General features: G+C 41.5%; 1 pseudogene across 1 annotated transcript; it reads left to right on the top strand.

Moving 5' to 3' along the window:
- The first annotated feature begins 5,301 nt into the window (after positions 1–5,301).
- Positions 5,302–6,248, top strand: LOC308647202 (olfactory receptor 2T33-like; annotated as a pseudogene). Its single transcript has one exon. The product of its transcript is annotated as an olfactory receptor 2T33-like (transcript).
- Positions 6,249–7,630: the final 1,382 nt, after the last annotated feature.

Genomic DNA, 7,630 nt, shown 5'->3' with positions numbered 1-7,630 from the left:
ATTTTGCACCAAATCTATTATTATATGGATGAATTTCAGAGATACAATTCTGGAGAAAATAAGACAAATGTAGCACATGCTGTCTGATCCCATTGACATGTACTTCACCTTATTAGGGAAACTAAAGGAAAAGTTAGTGCTTGCATTTTCACAGGAGAGGCAGAGCTCTCAGAGGTGCACTCATTACCCTCCCTGCAGCAACCACCAAGGACATGGCAGGGATTGACCATCATGGCCTGGCCTTGGAGTGAGCAGGAACACACAGCACCACAATAGGGTGTGGGGGTGCAGGTCTTGGTAAGAGGGCTTGGGAAAGAGCACGAGCCCTGAGCCCACAATGTGGGGTGGTGGTGGGAGGGTCACCGTTCCTGCAGTCAGCAGATAGGAACAAGCCTATGAGGGATGTTCTCATATCCCATGGACAGGGAGGGCACAGGAGGTCAAAGCTAACAGTAACTGGTGTCAGAGTGACAGCCGGGAGTGTGCTGGCTTGGAGCTCTAAGACTTGGCACGTGCCTGGGTTCCTCTGCCCTGACCTGATTACAGAGGGTCTTGTGTTGTGTTGGCCTCTCATGGTCAACAGCCATCCTGGGTGTGATGCTGATGGTTTGTTTCCTGCTGATGCTGTAACACTGAACACACCCTCAGTGACTTCAACAGTTCAAGTGCATTGCCTTCCTTCTGGAAGACACATGCCAAAATTGACCTCAGGAGATTAATATCAGGCTGCCTCCTCCTGGAAGCCCTAGGGAAGAACTGTCCTTTCCCCATCCCACCTTCTGGAGACCCCTAGAGCTCTGGCCCCTGGACCCTTTCTCCATCCCCATCCATATTTGGAGTATTGGGTAAACACCTCATTCTGGCATTTCAACCATTCTCTCTCCTGCCTCCCTCTCACTTGTAAGCATCCTGTCATTACTTTGGACTCACTTATATAATCCATATTTAATATCAGCCTATTATAAGATTTAATTCTGTCTGCAAACTTTTCTTGGCCTTGTAAACTAACATGCTGACAGATTCGTGTGATTGCTACATGGAAGTCTTTATGAAGCCATTTTCTGCCTACCATGCTGGCATTAAGTTAACTTCGCAATTTTAAATAAATTCAAGGCCAGTTTTTAGCAAGATCAAAGCTCAATTGCTAATCCCCCCTCAGTTCTGGATGCCTCGGGCTGTGTTCTCTAGCCACGAGTACTCCATTTCTCACCTCAACAATCTGTACAGCAATTGGTAGGTGAGTTTACTGTGGCATATGCAGTTCACTATAGCAGTGTGATTCTTTCATTTCATTCATTTATCTATTCAATGAAATTAAAATTGAAACTACTTCAATAGCTATTTAAAACATATTACAAATATTTCAGCAGAAATAATAAGATTTGACTTTAAAAGTAGACTGTACCTATGTGCTCTATCAATCACATTCTGCATCTGATTGGGATTGGACACTTTGCTAAAAGTCAGCATCTATAGACAGGAAATGTGAGAACTCTCCCTAGCACTGTTGCTGTTATAATGGATGTTGTTACCTAGACACAAAGATGTAAACATACAAATAAAATAAAACTCTCTTTCATAAATGCAAATTGGCACCTGTACTTTAGCATTGATTCTCTTAAATTTAGTTAAAAGGGGGCAAAAAAATAGCTGAATTCTACCCTTGGCTTCATTTCATTCCAGTAATAGTTTTTGACAGTGGCTGATATCAGTGGTTCATTTTTTAATCTTCTCTTTTATTGGAATTCAGAAAAGAAATACCAGGATCCTATAACTTCACCCATAGATGTGTTTTAAAATTATGACCTTTTCCCAGGACACTTATTTACATTTTCTTTTTACTCCAGAATGATCCTCTATTATTTTGTGACTCATAGCTTTCTGAAGCATACAAATAAGTCAGAATCCTGGGAATCTTTGAAACACCCCTGGAATCCAAACCTCTCTGACCCTGAAGTATCAGGTCACGTGGCTCTGGCTAATGAAAGTGCTTCCAGCCCCTGTGGGTACAGGTCACACACCCTGTAGCTGTGCATGGGCACTGATATACTCCAGCTGGACACAGCAGCAGCAAGTCACTCCTGCAGCATGAGGGGACTGCGACTGTGCTTCTCACAGAGGATGCAGATGCAGCCTGCTGCAATGACTGTCCCCTCACATGGGTAGGGGATGCCAGTCCTAGCACTTCATGCTCAACAAGTTTGAGAAAATCCTCTGTTGCCTGCTGTGCTTGTTACCCCCAGAGAGCTGCAGTGTGTGCTAGCTGGTGCCCACCAGCTGGATTCTTTATCAGCCCATGGATTCCCTCAAATAAAAGATGTGTATGATATTATTTGTTACAGAAGATCATCTCAGTACACTGGGTAAGAAACTTAACATTTTAATATCAAAGTTTGGCAATGAGTCTGAAAAAATTATAGAAAAGAAAATTACAGGTACTGCTTTAAATTTCCCATGATTACCTAAAAGCTTTTTTAAAAGGAAGAAAGGGCAGGGGAATGCTGTGCTCCTCACAGCATTGCAAAGACATGGGAGAAGCAAACATTTTCACATCACTCTAAGAAAAAGCTGTAGAAGCAGATGGAAATGTGGGTAAGAAATCTCCAAACCCATGAAGTCAGAGGGAAGAAAGAAAAAAAGAAATCTTTGGTTTTCAGGATAATACTTTTTCCCACACCTGGGATTTGTGCTTCCTTTCCTCCTTTTAGTGGCATGTTGTATTTTATTTGCAAGCAGAGTTAACGCTTTATTACTCTTTTAGCAACACTTTGTATCCATGATCATTGTTCTGGAAATAAATTCCAAATAATTCTATTTGCATAGCTTTGCAAGTATTTTTGATTAGTGTCAACTTACTTCATTTGTGTAATATAAATATATGGATAGTTAATTTTAGTAAAGTCAAGCATTATCATTTCTTACAAAAATAACTACCTGGGATTCATTTTATTATTTGGAGAATTCATTTGCTCTTTCTTTGAATTTAAATGCTATGTAATGCTGACTGGAAAATTATGTTTGTAATGGCAAATCACATTTATATACCCATTCTACCCTCAAAAAGTATATAATAAATCCCCATCTCCTTTGAAAACTTAAGTGTTAGTGATTTTTAATTTAAAATGATTTATACACAAATAGAAACTTCGTAATGAACTGAAAAGTCCTGGGAGTTGTTGAATTTATTCTCTAAAACTCATAAACCTCTTTTGGATGACTTAAGCAAAAGGATCACTGAAGTTGTCCTATTTCATGTGACATCTTATCACTTTATTAAAGTAAAAGCTGTAACTTCTGCTGTCAAATGTCCATTAAAATTATATAAATGTTTAAGAAAGTGCATGGAAGTGCAAGGCGGCCATGGATGTGTACAGGAATAAGCAAAGTGTGCTGCGCACAGCCAGTAGGGCACTAGTGACTCTCGAGGAGAAGGGAACTCTGACACACCAAGCAGCACCCATGCACCCGAGTCAAGGTCATGGACAGCAGGTAGTGCAAACAGACAAGGACAGGAGTGACTTCCTCCAGGTGAACTTCTTAGAGTCACCGATTTATAGAGGGAGAGAGAATGGAGGCTGCCAGTGGCCTGGGAGAAGAATGGGGAGTTCTCTCTAATGGTGCATGGTTTCATTTTGGGGAGATGAAAAGAGTTTTCAAGGTAGACACTGGTGAGAATTTTACCGATATGTGAATATACTTAATGTCACTGTGTCACTGTTCACTTAAAGATGTTTAATACAGTGCAAAAAATTAAAGGAACTTGCCCAACATCCTAGAGTTACTGAATTACATAATGATTTCTAAACAGGTCTAAAGCTTAGTCTGTCTTTAACACTGAGAAGTTGGAGTAAGGAAGAATGGATTAGGGTTTTCTCCAGCCTTGGGAAGCCAGTGAGAGCCATGGCCAGGGTTTTCATGTGGTCACCAGGCACACAGATCATGCTTCAGAGATTTGGGGGTGTGCAGAGCACAGAGGTTGGCAGGTGAAGACATATTTGACAAAGAAGTATGTGCACAGGGTGGAGCAATCCAAGGCAGGATGCTCTCCAGTCATGACTAGCATTTGGACTTAGGGTGGATCTTGGCACTCCCTAAGAGCTGCACACCTTCTGCCATGTGTCTATGATGAAGCAGGCAGCATCCCTGAGGACAGACTAGTAGCCATATCTGTCCATTTCTGGGCTTCTTCATCCAGTTCTAGCAGGAGAAGATCAAAGACAGAAACTGATTTAAAAAGTTTGACTCTAAGGGGAATGAGAGAGAAATTAATGTTTCTGCACACTTTTGTAATAAAGAACCAGATTTTTCCTTACCCAGAAAATAGTGCATCTTTAAATCAATACAAAGCACTGTTGAAGGATTAATGAGAGAGTGCATTGAGCAATAGATCTCCACACTAACAAACAAACTCAAATAACACTGATTAAGTTTAAAACTGTGGAAGTGACTAAGGTATTACCAACTTCACATGAGGTTATGCTTCTGTCTGCAGATGCTGTCTTCCTGCCTTCTAGATCTGAGAAGGTAAGCCCTCCAGTTTTAGAAAGGGCTTTCCAGATTCAGTCAGCGTCAGGGCAAACATCATGATTTGGGTAGTTTAACCAAGTTTCATGTGTTTTAGATTTGGAATCTTCATTATTAAGTACATCATTTTTTGAAAGTAAGATATTGACAATTAATCTCTAAGAGTATTGATCATGCAGGACACCACTCAATATGAATGACACATGTACACCATTTCCTGCTCACCTATTTATTTGGGAACCAAGTAACTAAAAAGCCTGTCTTGCAGGTCAGTTGCAAATTCTCAAGAATTAGGATTTAGTATGCCAATTAATCAACACTCAACCTATGAGGCATTTATCATGTGAAACTTCAAAATGAAAAAAAAAATACTTTAAGTTAATTTTATCTTGATTTAAACATGTTTAAAAAGTAGATGAAGCCGGACGCGGTGGCACATGGTGGTAATCCCAGCAGCTTGAGAGACAGAAGAATTGCAGGTTAGAAGCCAACCATAGCAATTGTGAGGCACTAAGGAACTCAGTAAGACCCTGTTTCAAAATAAAATACAAAACAGAGCTGGGGATGTGGCTCAGTGGCCAAGAACTCCTGAGTTCAATCCCCAGCACAAAAAGAAAAATAAATAAAAAATAAAAACAAGAAGAAAAATGAGAGATGAAGGATTTGAAATAGGTTTCATTATTACAAATGTGATTATTTGGAAGGATATAAATAACATGGAGCATTTACAAAATTAACCTCTCTCCTATGTTTCCACTGACAGTGTCTCTTCTGTTGTTTGAAATCATGGAAAGTGGGAACACCAGTTCCGACTTCATTCTCCTAGGTCTCTTGGGCCACTCCAGAGCCCAACAGTTTCTCTTTGGGATGGTTCTGACAATATCTTTCATGGCTCTAGTGGGCAATGCCCTCATGATTCTCCTGATTCAACAGGACCTCCGGCTACACACGCCCATGTACTTCCTCCTGAGCCAACTGTCCCTCATGGATGCCATGCTGGTTTCCACCACTGTGCCCAAAATGGCTGCTGACTACTTGACTGGAAACAAGTCCATCTCCCCTGCTGGCTGTGGCTTCCAGATCTTCTTCCTTCTCACTCTGGGTGGTGGAGAGTGCTTCCTCTTAGCAGCTATGTCCTATGACCGCTATGTGGCCGTATGCCACCCTCTGCGCTATCCCATGCTCATGAGCTGGCCACTGTGTCTGACGATGACCATGGGGTCCTGGTTCCTGGGAGCAGCTGACGGGCTGATGCAAGCAGTTGTTGCCCTGAGCTTCCCGTTTTGCAGCAGGCGAGAGATAGACCATTTCTTCTGTGAGGCCCCTACACTGGTGCGCTTGGCTTGTGCTGACACGTCTGTCTTTGAGGATGTCATGTACATCTGCTGTGTGTTGATGCTCCTGGTGCCCTTCTGCCTCATCCTGACCTCCTACAGTCTCATCCTGGCTGCAGTGCTCCGCATGCGCTCCACAGAAGCCCACAAGAAGGCCTTTGCCACCTGCTCCTCACACGTGGCTGTGGTGGGGCTCTTTTATGGAGCTGCCATTTTTATCTACGTGAGACCCAAATCCTACAGGTCAGCTCACCATGATAAGGTGGTTTCAGCCTTCTACAGCAGCCTCACCCCAATGCTGAACCCCCTCATCTACAGCCTGAGGAACAGCGAGGTCAAGGGGGCCCTGAGAAAGTGTGTGGCCAGTGTGTGGCCTTGAGGCTTTATTAACTATACACTACATTGCCCCAGCTTTTGTGGTTGGGCAGAGTGACTGGTGGGATTTTTAGAGGGTAATTAGAGGGACCCCTCCTTATGAATGGGAAACACAATCCACATTGCCCAGGGGATACCTGGAACCACTGATGCTCTCTTTGAAAACATTGTTGATCTTAGCTGATCACTGAGTGATGTGGCCATAACCTTTGCAACTTGAGGTTCAAGAGCAAAAGTAGCATGCTTTTGTTTTTCCTTCTTTGCAGTTTCACATGTATATTTACTCTTAGCAAAGATCTCTGCAACCTCTGCCTATAATTCTTTTCTCATTAAGTGGAGAGCTTCATCTTTTCAGGTCAGACTGGAGCATTGCTGTGCCAGATTCTATACTTATGGATTATTTATTTCTGGATTTTTAAAATTCAGGTTTTCACTTTGTAGTTGATTGTAGGTAACTGAGTCTATGGTGTACAAAACCAGAGATAAGGGAGAAAAATTTGATTCCCTTGGATCTGTATATCTGCCCCCCATATTTTACTTATCAATAAACCTTCATGTTTTAATGAACTTTTACTCAAAAACTGAATTCACTAGTCCAGCAATTTTGGGACTATTATCTATGTTTCAACTGAAGAATACTTTTTAAGAAGTACGATGCTCACAACCCAGCCTTTTCTTTCAAGCAATTTCAATAAATACAAGCCTAATAGTCTGCAGTGTAATCAAGAAAGGCTACATGCACCAGCCTCCCAAGTCCCTCAACCACCAGTGAAGCACCCTCAAGAACGACCATGGGTCTGCTATTTATCCCATCGTTTAGTTTGGCCTATTCTATTCTTGTCCTTGGGACCCCATGATGAATAGTCCTACATCCTGTGCTTTTCTCTCAGTTCAAAGACTCCTCTGCAACTCTGCTCTCAGCAGTTTTTCACCCTGTTTAATTCCTACAGGTCTTCTATTGTCTAAAATGCCACAATATGTTACCCCATGTGTTTTGGAGGATGTCTGGACTATGTTCAGTTTGGATCTGTGGAAATTAAAGCTCCTTTGTGGGATCAAAAGTTGTTGTTGTCGTTTTTATTTACTATTATTTAGGTAGATGGATGGTGATCTTTTTCTTGACTTGTTTGCTGAAACAGAATGTTAATATGACATTTCCACCACCACAGCGCTGAATATTCTTTTGCATCCATTGTTATCAGATGTTTTTTAGAACTTCTAGTGAGTGTGTTGGTAACTTATTTTGTTTTTAGCTTGGCTTCCCCTGATGTCTGTGAAAGTTTTATATTTTTGTATTATTTTACTGTGTGATTTTTTTTTTAATTTTGTTAACTGGATGTTTTTATTCTTAGAAAGAAATAATAAAGCATGTAGTCTCCCCAATGAGCCCAACTTGG

Source organism: Spermophilus citellus (assembly GCF_964194105.1).
Source record: "Spermophilus citellus genome assembly, chromosome: 1".
Taxonomy (NCBI): Eukaryota; Metazoa; Chordata; class Mammalia; order Rodentia; family Sciuridae; genus Spermophilus; species Spermophilus citellus.
Note: the sequence above shows the minus strand (reverse complement) of the source record. Positions and strands in the feature narration are given on the sequence as shown.